This window comes from Pipistrellus hanaki (genome assembly GCF_964339955.1).
Source record: "Pipistrellus hanaki genome assembly, chromosome: 4".
In the NCBI taxonomy this organism is placed as follows: domain Eukaryota; kingdom Metazoa; phylum Chordata; class Mammalia; order Chiroptera; family Vespertilionidae; genus Pipistrellus; species Pipistrellus hanaki.
The window spans coordinates 77,867,855-77,888,628 of record NC_140506.1 but is presented as its reverse complement, the minus strand read 5'-3'; the positions used below and the strand labels follow the sequence as shown (position 1 = coordinate 77,888,628).

At 44.8% G+C, this 20,774-nt stretch overlaps 1 protein-coding gene across 4 annotated transcripts in view; it reads left to right on the top strand.

Moving 5' to 3' along the window:
- Nucleotides 1-5,689: 5,689 nt before the first annotated feature.
- Nucleotides 5,690-20,774, top strand: part of TPST1 (tyrosylprotein sulfotransferase 1) — a 66,876-nt gene continuing 51,791 nt past the window's right edge. For 3 of the 4 annotated variants that reach the window (XM_084880716.1, XM_084880715.1, XM_084880717.1), the window contains exon 1: nt 5,690-5,915. The gene's annotated coding sequence lies outside the window, so the exon portion shown is untranslated. The remainder of the gene's footprint in view (nt 5,916-20,774) is intronic. The other variant, XM_084880714.1, reaches the window with a different exon arrangement.

Here is a 20,774-nt window from a genome sequence, read left to right as displayed (position 1 = left end):
TGCCGAAACCGGTTTGGCTCAGTGGATAGAGCATCAGCCTGAGGACTGAAGGGTCCCAGGTTCGATTCCAGTCAAGGGCATGTATCTTGGTTGCGGGCACAACCCCAGTAGGGGGTATGCAGGAGGCAACTGATCGATGTTTCTCTCTCATCGATGTTTCCAACTTTCTATCCCCTCTCCCTTCCTCTCTGTAAAATATCAATAAAATATATCTTTTTTAAAAAACAAACAAACAAAAAACTTCCTTTGTCCCCACTTTTTCACTTCCTCCCACAGCCTGTCTGTGCTCTCTGAGAGCTCTCTGCTCCTGCACTTGCTTTTCGAAGGTAGCCTGTCCTCTCCTCTTTCTGTGTTCAAATCCTTTGCTTCTTTACCTTCAGTTCTAGCTCCTTGGGTCTGGGATAGAGAAGAAAAAAGTAGGACCCTGATGTTCTCTTCCCCAGTTTTCTTTTTCTGAGGTCGCCCCTACCCCCTCCACTTCCCATCTCTGCAGCAGCCTCTCTCCAGGCCAGCTCCGGGAATGGAAATGCCACGGAGCGAGATGTGCTACACATCTGTCTGTCCTTCCAAAAGCCAAAGCACAAGGGCGTTGGTGGTATAGTGGTGAGCATAGCTGCCTTCCAAAAGCCAAAGCACAGCCAACCGCCCTCAGAACGCACGTGTGGGGGGCTGTGCTGCTCTTCAGGTCCCCTCAAAGCCTGAGCACTTCCGGGTGTGATGCACAGACTTCCCCTCCAGGAGGCGAGGTCACTGCCGTGAGGGGTCCCCGCTTACCCTTGGCTGGGCCTTTGTCCTGGGGGATGAATCCCCGAGGCAGCGGCTTCTGGGCTCTCACTGGGGTGTCAGCACGTGGCCCCTCCCTCTCTGTCCGTGGCCCCTCCCTCTCTGTCCGTGGCCCCTCCCTCTCTGTCCGTGGCCCCTCCCTCTCTGTCCGTGGCCCTCCTGGGGCTGCCCGGGCTGTTTGGGAGAAACAAGCTCTGAGCCCTTAGAACGGCCTACTGGTCAGCGGGTACAGTGTCTGCGCCCTCATGTGAGGTTATCTGAGTCTGAGCTCCATCACCTGGAGGCGGTAAGCCTGGGAGGAGAAACAGATGCAGTGTTCAGAATGTGTATTCAACATGAGGCGCATTAAATTACACAGAAACATAGAAATGTCACGTGAACCAGATGTTCATATGTGCTGAGACAGTGAGAGTTCTTTTCGTAAAAGGTTACAAATTTATTCATTTTGAATAGGTAATCCAAGCACCTGGCACAAAATTTCACAATATAGAGTGAAAAATAAATCTTTTTCCCAGTCTTGTGCCCAAGTCCCTCCATTTTCCTCCCAGACACAGCACTGTTGCTAGTTTACTGTGCATCCTTCTGGAGATTGTCTATGAAAATCACAAAAGCACAACGGGGCCCTAACTGGTTTGCTCAGTGGATAGAGGCCTGAGGACTAGGGAGTCCGGGGTTTGATTCTGGTCAAGGCCATGTACCTTGGTGGCGGGCACATCCCCAATAGAGGGTATGCAGGGGGCAGCTGATAGATATTTCTAACTCTCTATCCCTCTCCCTTCCTCTCTGTAAAAAAAAAAAAAAAAAAAAAAAAAATCAATAAAATATATTTTTTAAAAAACATACAAAACACAATGGGCATATTATATATGCTGTTTTTAACTTTGTTCTTTTCATTAAGAGTATATTTTGGAGTCTACTTTAAAAAGCTTTAAAATTGATTTTTAGAGAGTGAGGGAAATGGGGAAAGAGAGAGAAACATTGATGTGGAAGCAAAACATCCATTGGCTGCCTCCTGCGCGCCCCCTACCAGGATGGAGCTTGCACCCCGGGCATCAAGTGCACAGGACCACACCCAACCAACTGAGCCACACGGTCCAGGGCTGGAGTCTTTTTTCCTTATTAGTTCTGCGAGGGAGACATGAGACAGATTAACAAGAGAAAATAGTCAAATTTAATTATGTGTGTACAAACGAGAGCTTCCATAAGAACGTAGGGCCCTGGACAAACTGGGCAGTTGAGGCTAGTTTGCCATCTTGAGTTAGCTGATGGTGGTGATGGGGGTGTGGCTCGGGACTTCATAGGGGAAGAAGGCAATTCAAATGTTTGGTAAACAAATGCTGGGCCATCTTTGCCCAATGACCCACAGCGAGGACTTTGAGCGAAGCTCCCTCCCTTACACACCAGTTCATATTGCACTCTAGTTATTGATGATGACAGCTCTTTTTCTGGGGTTATCTAAATTCGTTTAGGCAGTTAGGGGGAAGGTCAAAGTCCTACCGGAGTCTTTGCTTCTTAAAAATAGCCAGCTTAAAATAATCAATATCCCCCCAAAGGCATGTTTTGTAGTGGCAGGACCTGGCTCCCCTCAGTGCCTATCCTACAGGAGTTGGGGGTAGATTGAGAAAGCTTGTTTCCACGTGACATGGGCTTTGCTTCAGGTGGAGCTTCCGGCTGCTTGCCACAGACCGTGTGTCCCTGGGGCCACCCGAAGCTGTTCTGCTCAGGGAGACAACCTGCCATGTGACAGACAGGGAGCCAGCCTCTCTGCCAGACGTGACTGGAGGGATGTGTCCCCTTCTTGCCCTTGCCTGGAATTTTTTTTCACATTTAAAAAAATATATTTTATTAATTTTTTACAGAGAGAGGAGGAGAGAGGGATAGAGAGCTAGAAACGTTGATGAGAGAGAAACATCGACCAGTTACCTCTTGCACACCCCCTACCGGGGATGTGCCCGCAACCAAGGCACATGCCCTTGACCAGAATCGAACCTGGGACCTCTCAGTCTGAAGGCTGACACTCTATCCACTGAGCCAAACCGGTTTCAGCCCTTGCCTGGAATTTGTTCTCGGAGTTTAATATGTGAGGTACAAGTGCCAGCACTTCCCCCACCCCCAAACCTGGCTACTCAGTTCTTTTTTGCGGTCGGGTAGGTGGTGAGGATTTTCTGAGCAGTGCGTGGTCACCTCAGAGCTGCGTTTCTGGTTTGTGGAGAGAGCCCGGCAGGGGCTGTGTTGGAGGGATGGATGCCCAGTGGTGCTGGCCGTGGCTTCAGCTTGCTCAGGTCATGGTGAACTCTCTTCTTGAAGGGCTCTGGAATACAGCAGGTGGAATGGGGCGTAGCCCTTGATGTTCAAAGCTGGTTGAGTGACTTTGGGTCTATCCACAATTACCTTATAGAGTGCTACCTCCTTCCTTCCCTTTCTTTCCCTTGCTCTGCCTGCTCATATTCTTTTAATGAGCTTGTAATCCCTGAAACAGCTTGTATCAAATCATCTTAATTTGATTTAGATGTTCCAAAGAAAAATATCATTGTGGTATTTCTTTAAATTTCCTCAGATCAAATTACTTACAAGATTTTCCAATTGAAAGAGAAAAAGATCAAGTTAGATATCTTGAACCCTTGTTCTTAGGGAGGCACCAAAGGCAGGGGCTTTCAGCGGTTTGTTCTCTCATCTGATATATATTTTTAAACTTTTTAAACTTTTTAAAAATATATTTTTTATTGATTTTTTACAGAGAGGAAGGGAGAAGGATAGAGAGTTAGAAACATCGATGAGAGAGAATCATCGATCAGCTCCCTCTTGCACACTCCCTACTGGGGATGTGCCCGCAACCAAGGTACATGCCCTTGGCTGGAATCGAACCTGGGATCTTTCAGTCCTCAGACCGACGTTCTATCCACTGAGCCAAACTGGTTTCGGCTCATCTGACATTTTTTAAATTATAGCTTTATTGAGATATAATTCACATACCATATAAACTCACCTACTTAAAGTACACAATTCAGTGGTTTCAGTATATTAATACAATTGTGTAGCCATCACCACAATCAGTTTTAGAACATTTTCATCAATCACCCCACAGAAACCCCATACCCATTAGCAGTCACTTCCCATGTCTCTCCAATCCTCTCAGCCTAAGGCATCCACAAATCTACTTTCTGTCTGTATGGATTTTCCTATTTTGGACATTTCAACATAAATGGACTTATATAACATGTGGTCTTTTGTGACTAGCTTATTTCACTTAGCATAATATTTTCAAGATTCATCCACATTGTAGCATGGATCAAAACTTTATTCCTTTTTATGGCTAAATAATATTTCATTGTATGGGTATAAAACATTTTGTTTATCCACTAATCAGTTGATGGACATCTGGTTTGTTTCCATTTTATTGGTTGTTATGAATAATGCTGCTATGAACATTTCTACACAAGTCTTTGTATGACCTCATTGGATCTTTACAGTAACTCTCTAAGGTACATGTTCTATAGATCTCATTCTATAGATAACAGAACTTCCAGGATGGTAGACAGGAAGTTTGAACACAGCTGTTCGATTCCTAAGTGCATGCTTTCTCCAATCTATGTTCATGGAGTTGAAATAATTGCTTTGACAGAACCTGGTATAGATATGCCTGTAGGAGGTGTCAACCTTAAAAATAAAAATGTTACTTTACCAGCAAAATGGGCTTATTCAGGAATAGTAGAGGAATTGCAATTCAGGACATGCAAGCCATGGCAAACCACAGGCGAGAGAACGAAGGAGATGTCCCTTATGCTGTGAAGGAAAGTCCATCAGAAGAGAGCCAGAGTTCAGGGTGATGGATGTTCAGTGGCTGGGCTGTTGCTGGGCAAGGGGAAAATCTTCCTCCCGCTGGCTGCAGTAGTAAAGTGTGCTTCTTCCTTGTGAGAACCATTAGCTCCTTCCTCTGGGAGTCTGCAAGGTGCAGTGAGTGGCTGGAGCCTGAGCACTCTCTCTTCACGATCCCACTACTTCAATTTAAGAGAGAGAGAGAGAGAAAGAGAGAGAGAGAAAGAAAGAGAGAGAGAGATCTCGACTTGATGATGTCCCACTTATTTATGCATTTATTGGTTGATTCTTGTATGTGCTTTGAATGGGGATGGAGCCCACAACGTTGGCGTATGCTGGTGACAGTGCTCTAACCAACTGAGCTATGGCCAAGGCTCCTTTCATTCATTTTCACAGAAGGAACTGCAAACGTGAACAGTTAATTTTCAGTTGTCACACTTCAGCCCTTTCCCCTACCTCTCCCTTCCCTCTCTGCCCTGACTCCTTTCCTAGCTCTCAGTTCTTCCTTTCGGGAACCAGTTCCTCTCTCCGGTACCAGTGGCAGAATTCGCTTGCTCATTTGCACTCTTGTGTAAACTAGACTCCGCTCATTTACACGGAATGTAGTTGGAGTCTATTTGCATGTGTGAATTATGTCCCATGAGACGAAAGCTCCTCAGCTAGGAGCGGGCACGTGGTTGGTATTTGGAGCAGCGGACAGAGACGGGCTTCCCGAAAAAGCTCCTTTTCTGCCTCCGTCCCCGGGCTTCACGGATGAAGGCCACCCACGCGAAGGGCTGGAGCTGCGCGCGGACAGCCACCTCCGCCCGGCTCCGCTCCAGCCCGGCCACGCACGCCGTTGCCCCGGCAACAACCCGCCGGAGCAGGTGGCGCCCGGGGAGTCCCCGCGGGGAGCGCGCCCCCGCCCGACCGCGGCGTCAGGCCCGGCCCCGCCCCTCAGCGCCCGCGGGACCCGGCGCTACCCGAAGCCCCGCCCCCTCGGTGGGGAGCCTGGGCAGCCGACGAATCAGAGAGACGGACACATCGCCTAGGCAGCCAATCCCCGCGGGCGTGTGATCCCGCGCCCGCCCGGGAGCTCCGCGGCCGGCGCCGAGGCAGCGACTGCGGGAGTCGCTGTGGAGGCGGCGGCGGGCGCGGGTCGCGTCGCGCTGCTCCAAGGGGCCGGGCCGGGCTGGCCGCTGCTGGCGCCTGGCCGTGAGGGCGGGCTCCCGGGCGGGCGGGCGGGCGGGCGGGATGGCCCCCGCCTAGGGCGGTGGGAGAAGCGGCGGAGCCCAGGATGCTGGGGAGGCGGCGCGACGGCTCCTCACTCATCCCAGGTAAGGCGGACGCCGCGCTCGCTGCGGCCCGCTACCCGCCCGCCGCCGCCCACCTGGCTCCCTCCGGCTCCGGCCGGGCATCCCTCGGCCCCACGCCGCCTCTGCCGGGACGTCTCCCGGGTTGCCCCGGGGCAGTGGTCCCGTCCCACACCCCCAACCCCCAACCCCCAAGCGCGGCGCCCCACGCCGTGGCCCGGCCGTCCCTGCACGCACCCCCTCCCCCTGGGGCAGGGTTTTCGGGTCTCGGCTTCTGGGTCGCCCGCCGGCCCCCCGCCGGGGTGGGCCTCCCGCTTCTCCCCTTCCTTCTCTCCGGGCTGACACCGCGTCCCGGCCCCCCGCGTCCCCGCACTCCTTCGTGCGCCTTCCAAGGATGAGACCCCTTCTCTTCCCTTCATCCCGCCGGATGTTAGCCGGGATCGGACTTCTGCCCCTACCCCTTCCCGGGCTTCGCTTCTGCAGGCGCACCCCCATCCCTGTCCCCGCTCCCTATTCCTGGTACTCTCCACATTTCACCCCCGACCCCCCACATGTCCTGGGTCTTCCTTTCCAAGCTCGCCTCTTCCCCCCTCACTTTTCACCAACCACCTTAGCGAGCACTCCTTCCTTGACACTTTAAGCCTAAAGTCACTTTAACACTCGCCTGTATGTCAGGTCTATAGTTTTGACATCTTGGTTCGTCTTTAAGGGTGCAGCAGCCCACAGCATGTAAAGTGCCCTCCTTGCCCGGAGCCTGGCACACAGTAGGCCTGGCGCATGGCGGGTGCCCACACGTTAGTCTGTTAGGCTCCTTCAGGCCTGTGTGCTTCCTCTCCAGATGGGAGTAGCAAGAGGTCCGGTATCCACAGAGATACCCGCCTCCCTGAGGAGTGGTGTGGGCGATGGCAGGATGCATTCGTGAACCCCAAGTGTGATTTTTACGTTATATATTGTTTTATATTTTATTATGTTTTATATTTGCCGTTTTACACTATTTCATGTTAGTTGGTGTTGTCAGCAATTCTTAGTGAGCTTTGCAATATAATCCCCCCCTCCTTACTCCCCTCCTCCCCACCCCCATCTGTTTTTAGGAGGAAATTAGCACTGTGTGTAAGAAGTGTTTAATGTGTTTCTCTCTCCGCTATCCAGTCCCGCGGTGAATTTTCATTCTTTAAGAATTTGGAGGAATCAGACTTAGATTTTTTGGAATCAATTGCTGAAGGGCTCAGAAATGCTTAGGAGTGCCCTGGCCAGCGTGGCTTACCGGCAGTTGACTGGAGCTAGTCCTGTGTGGGGTTTGATTCCTGGTGGGGGCATATACCCAGGTTGTCTGTTGTATCCCGGTGGTGAGAGCGCATATGGCGGGCAACCAATGTCACATCCATGTTTCTCTCTCTCTCTAACATTTAAAAGAATGACGATTCTGACAAGTTTTCTAAAGTAAAAGTAATTAACACACCCACTCTCCACCCCCCATTCAACTGTCCCCCCAACCTCTCAACTGCCCCCCCCCTTGGGCACTGGCCCGGACATACTTTCTGACTATCAAAGGAAAGAGCTGCAGAATAATATAAATTTGACTTTTTAAAAATAAGAGCAGTGTTACTGGCCTCAAGCCATTCTTGCCACATTTGCTATGATGGTCTCCAAGCTTGGATGAATCAAACACTTGGCTTTTTTCCTACTCGCGGGATCTCCAGAGCAGGCTGGAGACAATCATGTAACTGAGCTGCTGGTGCTGTTCTCAACTGGATTCCAACTGTACTCTCACTGCCTGGATATGCTTTGACTTGCCCTTTATGTACTGAAAGCCTAAGTGGTTGTCCATAGAGCTTTACCCTTCTCCTCTAACTATTTGTCCTAGTACTCTTGAGTTCCTTTCATTGCTTATTTTGCCTCCTCCCTCACAGAAGAAATTGATGGGCATCGGCCCTGAACTCTTAAGGGCCTCATTTTCCTGTGTGCCGGTACTTATCTGATTTCTGATCTTTTCTTTTATCAGAGGAAGTCCTTCTATAAAGCTAACATCTCTGACCTCCCGCTTTATTCTCGTTTTTTTTTCTCTTAGCCCACATCCAAAACAAAAACAAAAACCTCTTGATGCTTCCCTCTTTTTGCTCCTTCAGATTAACGTGGTATTCTTTAGAATTTCATTTTTGATTCTTTTCTCTGTTCTTTCTAATTTCCTTGTGTGTTACACTTTTTCTCATGGCTTCCAATGGCACCTGAATATTTATGGTTTTCGAAGATGTATATTCAAGTCCCCATTTTTTCTTGAACTTCGTGTGTTTCTTTTTTTTCATCTGTCTGGTGGATAAAAATATACTGGATAGTTGGTACTTTAAACTTGATTATTTTTTCCTTTCCCTTTCCTCTACTCATAGTCCCCTCAGTCGCATACACAGACACTATTTTAAGGTCTTTACCAGGGGTCTTCAAACTACGGCCCGAGGGCCACATGCGGCCCGCAGAGGAGTCTGATCCGGCCCGCCAGGTTTTTTGGGCAGTGAGCGCAGCCAAGGTGTTACAGTAGGAATTAGTAGTTCATATAGTCCGGCCCTCCAGCTCTCTGAGGGACCGTGATCTGGCCCCCACTTTAAAAAGTTTGAGGACCCCTGGTCTTTACCCTAGAAAGCTTAGAATCCTCTTCTTTCCTGACATTTAGTCTGCTGTAGATCCTATTCCACCTCTAGTCCTTTTCTTTCCCTCCTCATTGCCAGGAGATTGGTTGAGGTCTATGCTATGTTTCTTCTAAGCAGAGTCTGTGTCAACCATTTTCAACCCAGGCACTATTTAAAGCCACCTTGGGAGCTTTTAAAGTGTAAGGCTGAGGGGATCAAAGTATCTCTAGAGCACATGTGTCAAACACAGGCCTTGCAATGTGGCCCGCACCGCGCTGTCATCACTGCACTCCGCTGTCAGTTTATGACATTGTCAGTTTATGACTGTTCAGTAAACCATTCGGCCCGCGATTTAGGCTGGATTTTAGATTTTGGCCCCTTCTCTGATTGAGTTCGACACCCCTACTCTAGAGGTTCTGATTCACTTGGTCTGGGGTGGGGCCAGACCTTGTCATTTAAAAAATGCTTCCTATGTGATGGTAAATAATTTGCAGCTAATGCTGAGAACTGGGCTGAAAGCTCAAAGAGGGAGTGATAGAACCCCAAGGAATTATAATACTGAGCTCATCCTTTAACAATCAGGATGAATGTAATTTTTGTTGGCAAGATTACTTGCTTATTTTCGTGGTGCTTTGTACATATGCCACATTAAAGTACATGTACCTATGATCACATTTTCTCTAACATATTTCTCATGGGTCCATTTTTTCTTAAGACTAGGAATTTCTTGAGGTCTGGGACCATGCCTAAAAATAAACTGCTGTTTCCTCTACATTACACATAACACTTCTTACACTAACTATGTGGGTTTCCCCCTTACATTAAGCATTTCTCCAACTCTCTAGACACCAACTAGGTGTCCTATAATTTAACTCAATTATAACACTAACTATCCGGAGTTAGTTGCAGACTGCACAGACCAGGAGGAACTCAGTCACCTCGCTTCAAATGCCAGTACAAGTTTCAGGTTGTGACCTGTACTTTAATTTATGCCAACGGGCTATAAATTGGGGCTTTCCACAACCTCCTCGTCAGGTTGATAATTTGCTAGAAAGGATCATAGAAATTTAAAAAAAAAAAAAAAAAAGGTCTTTACTTGTCATTACTTGTTTATTATAAAGACTGTAACTCAGTAACAGGCAAATGGAAGAGGTGTATAGGGCAGGATGTGGGTATGGAGTTTCCATGCCTTCTCTGGCCATGCTATTCTCCCAGTATCTGGTGTTCACCAGTCCAGAAGCTCTCCAAAACTCTTTAGTTAGGGTTTTTATGGAGGCTTTATCACACAGACCTAAATGATTAAATAATTGACCATTGGTCATTATTTTAATCCACAGCCCCTTTCTCCTTGGAGGTCAAGGGATAGTTCCTTTGGCAACCAACCGCCACCCTCCAAGATATGGTTGAAAGCGACTTATTGTGTATAATAAGAAATTTCAAGGTTATAGGGCTCTGTGCTAGGAACCAGAAATGAAGACTTTGTTCTATAATAATTATTATATCACAGTGCCTTATTTATCTTTTTATCACTGCCTTACCTAGTGCTGGATATATTTTAGAAACTTGATGAAAATTGGCTGAATGAATTACTTCGGTAAATAATGTAAAACATCATGAACTCAGAGTTTTGCAAGCTGACCAGCTGTTTCTTGGCTGCTGACAGGTCATTCATACTTGCACAGTCTTTCTTACCTCTTGAGTGTTTAATCCATTTACACTTATTGTAATTATCAGTCCATTCAGATTTATATTTTGCTATTTGTTTTTTGTATGTCTTGCCATTTTGCTATTTGTTTTCTATATGACTTGTCTTTTTAGTTTCTCTATTCTTTCATTTACTGCCCTTTTTATTAAATACTAGAGGCCTGGTGCATGAATTTGGGATCAGGCCAAAAGTGTCTCTCCAACATCCCCTAGGGGTCCTGGATTGCAAAAGGACGTAGGCCAGTCTGAGGGTCCCCACTGGCCAGATTTCTTGAAGAAGAAGAAAAAAACCAAAATATGAATAATAAAGTGACAATAACTACATACCTATCAATAATTACTTTAATTGTAAGTGCATTAAATGCTCCAATTAAAAGACATGCTGTGGCTGAATGAATAAAAAAATCAAGACCCACACATGAAATCAAACTAAAAAGTTTCTGCACAGCAAAGGAAACCATCTACAAAATGAAAAGATAACCTAATGAATGGGAGAATATATTTAGCAATGATACATCCAATGAGGAGTTAATATCCAAAATATATAAGGAACTCATAAAGGTAACACCAAAAAAGAAAAACATTCCATTTTAAGAATGGGCAGAGGACATAAATAGACATTTTTCCAGATGAATGCAGATGGCCAATAGACATATGAAAAGATACTCAATGTCACTAATCATCAGAGAAATGGAACCACATGAGATATCACCTCATACCTGTCAAAATGGCTATTATCAATACACCCACAAACAACAAATATTGGTTGAAGAGAAAAGGGAACCCTCCTGCACTGTTAGTGGGATTGCAAATTGGTACAGCCATTAGGGAAAACAGTATAGAGGTTCCTCACAAAGTTAAAAATAGAAATACCTTATGACCCAGTTCCACCTCCTGGTATTTATTTGAAGAAATTCAAAATACTTACGTATTAAGAAGTATTCCTTTGTTCACTACAGCATTATTTGTAATAGCCAAGATATGGAAGCAGCCTAAGTGTTCATCAGTAGGTGGTTGGATAAAGAAGATAAGATACATATGTACAATAGAATATTACTTGGCCATAAAAGAATGAAATTTTACCATTTGCAACAAAAAAGATGAACCTTGTAAGGTATTGAAAAAATCAGACAGAAAAACAAATACTATATGATTTCACTTAATATGGAATCTAAAAAACCCAAAGTGAACAAACAAAAAAACAAACTCATAGATACAAAGAACAAACTGATGGTTGCCAGGTGGGTGGGGCTTGGGGAGATGCGTGAAAAATGAAGGGATTAAGAAGTATAAATTGGCCGAAACCGGTTTGGCTCAGTGGATAGAGCGTCAACCTGCGGACTGAAGGGTCCCAGGTTCGATTCCGGTCAAGGGCATGTACCTTGGTTGCGGGCACATCCCCGGTGGGCGGTGTGCAGGAGGCAGCTGATCGATGATTCTCTCTCATCGATGTTTCTGGCTCTCTATCCCTCTCTCTTCCTCTTTGTAAAAAATCAATAGAATATATTAAAAAAAAAAAAAAGTACAAATTGGCAGTTACAAATGGTCATGGGGATGTAAAGTACAACACATGGAATCTAGTCAATCATATTGTAATAACTATGGTGTCTGGGGGTACTAGATTTATTGGAAATATCATTTTATAAGTTATATAAATGTGTAACCACTATGTTATACATCTGATACTAAACTAGTATTGAATGTTGGTTGCAATTTAAAAATCTTAAAAATAAAACAGTTCAATTAAAAGTTTTCTCAGACAACAGTATGGTGATTACCAGAGGGAAAGGAAAATAGGAGAAGTAGGAAAGGGTAAAGGGGGATAAATGGTAATGGAAGGAAACTTTACCTGGGATGGTATACACACAATATAAAATACAGGTGATGAATGATAGAATTATGCTCCAGAAAACTATGTAATTTTATTAACCAATGTCATCCCAAGAAATTCAATAAAAATAAAATATACATGTATTTTGGGTATAGAAATACAAATAAACACAACTTACAAAGAAAAGAAAACAATAAAAATAAATTGTCTCAATATTTTTATTTTTATTTATTTTTTTAACAGAAGTTCTCATGTTTTATTTTATTTTATTTTTTTAATATATTTTATTGATTTTTTTATAGAGAGGAAGAGAGAGGGATAGAAAGTTAGAAACATTGATGAGAGAAAATCATCGATCAGCTGCCTCTTGCACAACCCCCCACTGGGGATGTGCCCGCAACCAAGGTACATGCCCTTGACCAGAATCGAACCTGGGACCTTTCAGTCCCCAGGCCAACACTCTATCCATTGAGCCAAACCGGTTTTGGCTGTCTCAGTATTTTTAACAAATGCGTTGGGCATAGGAATGTCACATTGAGGGTGCTCTGATTCAGGTCCAATAAAGATAAGCCCTGAGAATGTAGCTTTTCCAATAGGTTAAGCAGGACAGTTCTTTGGAGATGTGGGTTTGGGGGAGCTCCTAACCTATTCTTCTGAAATAGTTGCTGGGCTGCTGTTCTTCACAGCTATCATGCTTATAGTTTGCTAGAGGCCCGGTTCATGTAATTTATCCAGGGGGGGTTCCCCTCAGCCCAGCCTGCACACTCTCCGATCCAAGATTCTTTGGGGGATGTCTGACTGCCGGTCGGACATCCCTCTCACAATCCTGGACCGCTGGCTCCTAATTGCTCACCTGCCTGCCTGCCTGGTCGCCCCTAACTGCCTGCCCCCCGCCAGCCTAGTCACCCCCAATTGTCCCCCTGCCAGCCTGGTCACCCCTCACAGCCCCCCACCAGCCTGGTCACCCCTCACTGTCCCCCTGCCAGCCTGGTCACCCTTCACCGTCACCCCATGCAGCCTGCTGTTCAGTCGTTTGTTCATCCCTCACTAACCTCCCTGCCGACCTGGTTGCCCCATGCAGCCTGCTTGTTCAGTCATTTGGTTGTTCCTCAGGCTAGCCCTGGGTGGCTGGACAACTGACATCCAAGGCTTGCCTGTGGCTCAGGCCAGCCCTGGACGGCTGGAGGGTGGAGGGGACTGGGGGACTCTGGAGGCAGGCACTCTGGTGGGTCTGAGGGGACTGGGTGCCACCATCTTGTGGGCGCCGCCATCATTAAGGGTGTGACAATCAATTAGCATATTCCCTTCTTATTGGCTGTGGGAGCTGCCATTTTGTGAGGGTGTGATAGTCAGTTAGCATATTTCGTCTTTATTATATAGGATTGATTTCCGAGTCTTCCACAGAGCTGGGTAAAGGAAATTGGGAGAATTAAAATGCCATAAATCTTGTTCTACTTACTGAAAGTCAGCTGTTTTTGTTGGATAAATGTTTCTTGGATTGTTGCAAGCCTTTGGTTAATTTTCAGATTTCTGAAAAAGTTGAGTTTGCATTTTGCCAGTCTTCTCATTACTTTTACGGAGGATCAGACTTTTTGGAGTGCCTTACTTTCCCATGCTGGATATGATTCCTCCGGTCTTTTTTTTATGTATAGTAGTTTGAGTGGTTTATGCATTAAATTTTAGCAGTTTGTTTTGATTACTGAGAACTCTGAGGTTATACAATTATATTTTTATGTTTTATATGCTATTATTTCCCTACATTCTAGCTATGTTTATTGCTTAATATTTTCTGAATCCATGCTATTCTTTTCCACCTTGAGGCTTTCTGTTATCTTATTTTCTCTGCTCAAGACACTCTTTATTTCCCTCACTCCCACAATGGGAGTCCTGCTTATCTTTTAAAATTCATTCTGAAATAATTTTCTTCCTCTGTAGCCCATGGATGTCCTTTTTCATACCTTTTGTATTATCGTCTTATTATTTCATCACATAGTTTCTTGTCTTCTATCCAGCTAAGTTACTAGTTCTTTGAAAGTACATGATGAATCACACCCATTTATATGCTTAATACACATTTGTTAATTGAAGTGTAGGAATAAGGTTCACTGAAAGAATGTTTAACATTTTAAGTATTGTGACTGGGGTTTGCTTTTTATTCATCCATTTTTTAATTGGAGGAAATTGTATACTCTGGAAAAATTAAATAACAATACAAGGTTCTGCATACACTACATTATATTCCTTGGAAAGATACAGGAAGATGAAAATCTCCAATATAGATTGTTATAATGGTGGTTTCTAATCAAAGATTTGATGTCCAGCTTTTTATTTTTTATTTTAAAAAATCTTTGTTGTTGAGAGCATTGCAGATGTCCCTTCTATCCCCCCAATGCCCACCCTGCCCCAGGCCTTCACCACCCTATTGTCTGTGTCCATAAATGCATATAAGATCTTTGGTTAATCTTTCCCCACCCACCCCCCTTCCCTCTGAGAGTCATCAGTCTGTTCCATGTTTCCATGTTTCTGATTCTATTTTATTCATGAGTTTATTTTGCTCATTAGGTTTCTTGTTGGTTTATGTTGATTTTTAGATTCAATTGTTGATAGATATGTATTTATTGCCATTTGATTGTTCATATTTTTATCTTTTTTTCTTCCTCTTCTAAAAAAAATACAACATTTAATTTTGGTGGTGCTAAATAAATTATTTTTTATTTCAGTTAGTATGTGCTTAATTTCTGACTGGTCTTTTTTCATGTCTTTGAGATTCTCACTAAGTCCCTTAAAGCTCTCTTTGAGTTCCTTGGAGGTCTCATTAAGATCCTTGAGTGACCTTATAACCATGGTTTTGAACTCTCTATCCAGTAGTTTTCTTGCTTCCATTTCTTTCATTTGTGACATGTTTTCTTTGTCTCCACATTTTGGTTGCTTCCCTGTATTTGTTTCTGTGTATTAGGTAGAGCTGCTATGTCTCCTGGAATTGGTAGAGTGTCCTGTAAGGCCTAGTGGCTCAGCCTCTCCAGTCACCTGAGCTGGGCACTCTAGGTGCATCCCTGTGTGGGCTATGTGCACAGACTTATTGTAGTTGAGCCCTGATTGATGTTATCACTGTGAGAGATTGAACTCCAGGTCAACTGGCTGTGAGGACGAGCTATGACTACAGTGGAAGAGTTGCTGTGCAGAAGACACCCCTATGGAGCAGGACTTGTTTCGGTGGGACTTTGTTGCTCACTGTGTCTCCCTCGAGTGTGTCACTTGTGGATGTGTAGAGTTGTAATCTGGTATGTCTGAAGCTATCCACCGAGTGTACTGGCTCTGGGGCCTCCTAGAAGGTGTAAAGTCAGCCACTGCCTGAGACTACCTGGCAGGAGCTACAGGGAGATCTGCAGATGGATGCTACTTGTATTGAGCTTGGAAGTGCTCAGGCAAGGCCCAGCTGTGAAGCAACGCAGGCTGGTGCTAGTGCAGGGTCTTGGGCCTTTTACTGATAGGTTTGGGGCATGCTGACGCTAGCTGCTGCTTGTTTGAGAAATTTTAGCAAAGTCTGAAGCCTGAGCCAGGACAGGCTGTTCATGTGGAAAAATCACTGCCAACAGCTAGGGTGGGGCTGCAAATTGAATGGGGCAGGGTCTCAGGGAATCACTAGGATGGAGCGAACAATGTGAGCCATGCTGGTGTAAACTCAGATATAGCTACTAGTCAGCTCTGCAACGGGAAAGGTCACAGACCCCTGTGAACACCCTTGTCTGGGAGAAAGCCACTCTCAAGTTTCTGCCCCAATGCCAGACAGTCCCATTCCTCCATGTATGTCCCTGGATCCCCCCAAAGCCACTGCCCAGTGCTGGAGCTCAGAGGAAGTGGGACACGTAAGAACTTTCTGGGTTCCAGCAGCCTTCGTGTTACTCAGCCACAATCCCTGTTGGTTTTTACAGCCCCAAGTTATGGGGACTTCTCTTTCCAGCTATTGAACTCTGGGCTGAGGAACTGGTGTGGGGTTGGGAGCCCTTTGTTCTCATAGGAGGCCTCTGCAGCTGAGATATCCCTCCCAATTAAAAACTCGTCTAGGTGTGGGACTAGCCTGTTCTGTGCTTTCGCCCCTCCTACCAGTCTCAATGTACTTTCTTCTTCTCTAGTTGTAAGACTTCCATTCAGCAAGATTTCAGGTGGTTCTGAATAATGGTGGTTCTGTATTTTAGTTATAACTTTGATGTGATTGTGGGAGGCAGTGAGTTACCAGCATTTACTTACACTGCCATCTTGATTTCTTCTCCTCTTGATGTCCAGCTTTTGATAGAGATCACAGAATTTCAGCTCTGAGTAACTGTGTGAGAGGCATAAAGTGGGAACTTATATGTGAGAGAGACTATGCTAAAGTAAAATAAGCTGATAAAGAACATGCTACTTTCTAGCTTCTGTATATATATCTATTATCTTTTGGGACCAGATCTAGTTCTCCATTCTTTTTTGTTGTTATTATTAATCCTCATCCAAGGATATTTTTTCCATTGATTTTTTTTTTTTTTTTTTTTTTAGTTTTTTCAAATATATATTTTTTTATTGTATGTAATATTTTTTTATTATTTTTTTAATCAATCTTTATTGTTCATATTATTACAAAGGTTCTCATTTCTTCCCCCCTCCACCAGGTTCCCACCCTACCCTCCGCCCCCTCCCCATCCCCCATTGTCCTCATCCATAGGTGCAGTTTATGTTCAGTCTCTTCCTCCCTCCCTTTCCCCGATAGTAAATCCCTTTTCAGGTAGTAAATCAGTTACTTAGCATTTTCTCATATCAATAATACCTCCACATGCCCAATGATACATTTCACACAGAAGACATTTCCAAATAGGTCAACCAGCCTCATCCAGGCCCCACCCAAGGCACTCACAGATCAACACCCCAGCCCTATACTAACTCAACACATCCAGATCTAAGCCTTCATCACTTGATTCAGCAGACCCTCAAGTTCCCGCAAAAGTTTCCAGCCATGTCTGAGAGGCAGCCGTGGGGCAGGGGCAGGCGAGGAGCGAGCTGTTCCGGGCCTGGCTGCTCCGGGCCTGGTCTCTGTTGCTCTGGTTCGTTCGACAACCAGCTGCTCTGGGACCTAGTTGCTCTGGACTTGGCTGCTGCTGCCTGGCAGCTGCTGCTCCGGGCCTGGCCACACCAGACCCGGCTGCTCCGGGCCTGGCTGCTCCCAGCCTGGCAACTGCTGCTTCGGGCCTGGCCGCTCCCAGCCTGGCAGCTGCTGCTCCGGGCCTGGCCACACCAGACCCGGCTGCTCCGGGCCTGGCTGCTCCCTGATTTTTTTTTTTTTTTTTTTTAAAGAGAGTGAAGGGAGGGAGAGAGGCGAAGAGAGGAAGAGAGAAACATTGATGTAAGAGAGACCCATTGATTGGTTGCCTCTCACATGTGCCCTGACCAGGATTTGGATCAAACATGCAACCCACAATGGAAAGATATGTACACATATAATACCTTAATAAAAAAAAAAATGCAACCCACCCAGGTACATGCCCTTAACTGGGTATTGAACCCACGATCCTTTGGTGTGCCAGCTGATGCTCTAACCACTGAGCACACCAGCCAAGGTGTGTTTTTTGTTGTTTTTTTTTAAAAAAATATTTTATTGATTTTTTACAAAGAGGAAGAAAGAGGGATAGAGAGTTAGAAACATCAATGAGAGAGAGTCATCGATCAGTTGCCTCTTGCACACCCCCTACTGGAGATGTGCCCACAACCAAGGTACATGCCCTTGACCGGAATCTAACCCGGGACCCTTCAGTCCACAGACTGATGCTCTACCAACCACTGAGCCAAACCGGTTTCGGCTAGTTCTCTATTCTTAATCTCATCTAGATGAGAGCTTCAGGGACTTGGAGAGAGTATGCAAATATGCATGCTGCTCATTTATGCAAACAAAGCACAATGTATACATAGATTTAGATTTTTTTCCTATCTGTCTAATTAGGCCTGACATGATCATAATAGGATAATTCATATATTTTTGGCTCCACTCGGTCCCAGCGATGGCGCACATCACTACCTATAGTAGGTTTATGAAGCAATCAACACCAGAGACTGGGCATCTGATGTAGAGCTGGTGTCTTCCAAGTATTCTCATGTTGCCAATTCACGGCTTCAGTTGGCCTCACCAAAGGAGAAAACAAAAACTGGGCTCTGCCTGGCATGTATGTAATTATGCTTGACCTTTAAGTATTTGCCAGTAATGCAAATCAGCAGTTGGAAAAGAAAGGAAAAAGCAAAGTCAGGGAAATGTTGGTAAAAGCCACTGAATTATTGATGAGCTATTTTCCTGCTTGTGCCAGTGACAGTCATGCTGGTAAAGAGGATGCTAAGAAGTGGGAGATATTATTTCTAGTGAATCAGTTATTCAAGATTTACTTTAAGATCAACAAACTCACCCTGGCTGGCATGGCTTAGTGGGTAGAGCAATGGCTCGTGCACTGCAGTGTTGTGAGTTTGATTCCTATCTAGGGCACATACCTGGGTTGCAGGTTGGATCCTGCCCCCGGGTGGGATGCCTGCGGGAGACAACCAATTGATGTGTCTCTCTCAATTGTTGTTTCTCTCTCTCTCTCCTTCTCCCCATTCTCTCTAAAAACAGTGGGAAAATAAGCTCACTCCTAGAGTGAGGATTTAATGATAATAATAATAACGATAGATCAAAAAACTCTTATTTGTGTAAAGTGCTCATCAGAGCTACGGACAGCTCAAACCTGAAAGATGGCTATAGCAGAGGGTGACATACGGGTACCATGTTGGGTGAAAGACCATGTTCGATGGCCTTTAAACACTGTTCAATGGCCACGTTCGCTGTCCTGTGCCTTTGAGCACTAAAGCCATTTAAATCAGAACAAAAGGATGATTCTTACGTATTTATTTCCAATAAAAATGCTATTGGATCATATGCCAACCATTGAGCATCTGAAAAAGTATCTCATGCAGTTTGGTGAAGTGACCAAAGCTGTAAGTGAAGGCAGTGTCCTATTAAACAAGGCTCTGATGAAGCCTGAGCCCTTTTTTTATTTGCTGTGGTATCTTCCTTAATCTTGAAAAGTTGAAGATAATCACCAGAAGGAATCTTTTTAAGAAAGTGTACTTGTTCAACACACCAGTTATTTCTGGATGCTTTTCTAGTTGCTTTGAAATTCATGGAAATTCAGTGGAAAACACAGACATCGATGAAGCCCTGTGTATTTTGGCCAACCTGATGTTTGTGGGTCACATGGAAGGCTATAAATCCCATCAGCATCAGAAGCTAGTTGTTAGCCAGCAAAACCCATTTCCTCCACTCTCTATAATGTGTTGAATATATGAACAGTCCTGAGAAGGAGTGGGTTCCTGTAGGTTTTCATCGTGCAGATGTAATCAGTAATTTGCTGTGATATTATTCTCTGCAGCTGGAATCTCTTTGGGGCTTTTTTTGTCCCCAAGGATGTTGAGACAGAGTTTGCGAGCACACATGGATATCTTAAAGTCTTTGTCATCACTCATAACTAATGTGAGCCTCACAGACACCTGGAATTCCTTTTTCAGACATTGTATACCCCTTCTTTGGCTCTGGAACTTCTGTGAAGAGGGCTGTCTCCAAGGCAGCTATAGTTAACTTCTTACAACTGTTGTTTATAAATGCATCTTTGTAACTTTTTATATAAATTTCTTATAAAATGTCATCCTGAATTAAAAACAAAAGCTAGGTATATTTTTAAATTCATATGCAATGAAAGTCTTCTAACAATGTCAGGTTCACTTTAATTTGCACCATACTTGTTGCATACATGGCTTTTGCTTCATGCCAGACCCACTGTATGGGAAGTACCATGGAGTAGTCATCAACAGTTTTAGAGTCAGTTTTAGGTTCCTACTTGGTCAACAGTTTGCCAAATATTGATACCTTAAGTAAGCTACTTGTCCTTTCTGAACTTCAGTTTCCTCATATACACAATAACTCTAGGACAGAATTAGTGCAATAAGAGCAAGGGATTACAAAAAAAAAATTCTGATTCATTTATCAACAAGAGTGTGACAGAGGCAGATGAAATAGATTGATCAATAATGAGTGGATTGGAAGAGCAGAGTCAGAGGGAGAAAAACAGGAAGTGAACTTTGTACTTTAGTATTTCTAAATATAGTCAACTCATTTTAACACTGGGAACAGGAGGAAAGATAATTCTAATAATAGGAAAGTGCTAGTTGTCTGGGTTTTAGTGAGAAAATTTTACCGGGGTCACTTAATGCATATTTATTGAGTACCCAAAATGCATGTAGCATTTTATGTTATACTAGAGGCCTGTTGCACAAAGATTTGTGCAAGAATAGGCCTTCCTTCCCCTGGCTTTACTCCTGGCCACCCAGGAGCCTGTAAGTCTTTGCTCCTAGCAGAGCGCTGCTCCTCCCCCTATTCCCTGCCCTCCCCCTCATAGCAGGCACCCTGCCCTGCTCAGCTGCTCCATGCCTGTGTATGCAAATTAATCTGCCATGTTTGTTGGGTTGATTTGCATATTCCTGATTGGCTGATGTTCGTCATAGAGGTATTGTCAATTTGCATATTTCTCTTTTATTAGTGTAGTTGCTATGTGTAAAGCTGAGATGAATAAGATGTAGACGCCGAAACCGGTTTGGCTCAGTGGATAGAGCGTCAGCTTGGGGACTGAAAGGTCCCCGGTTTGGTTCCTGTCAAGGGCATGTACCTTGGTTTCGGGCATA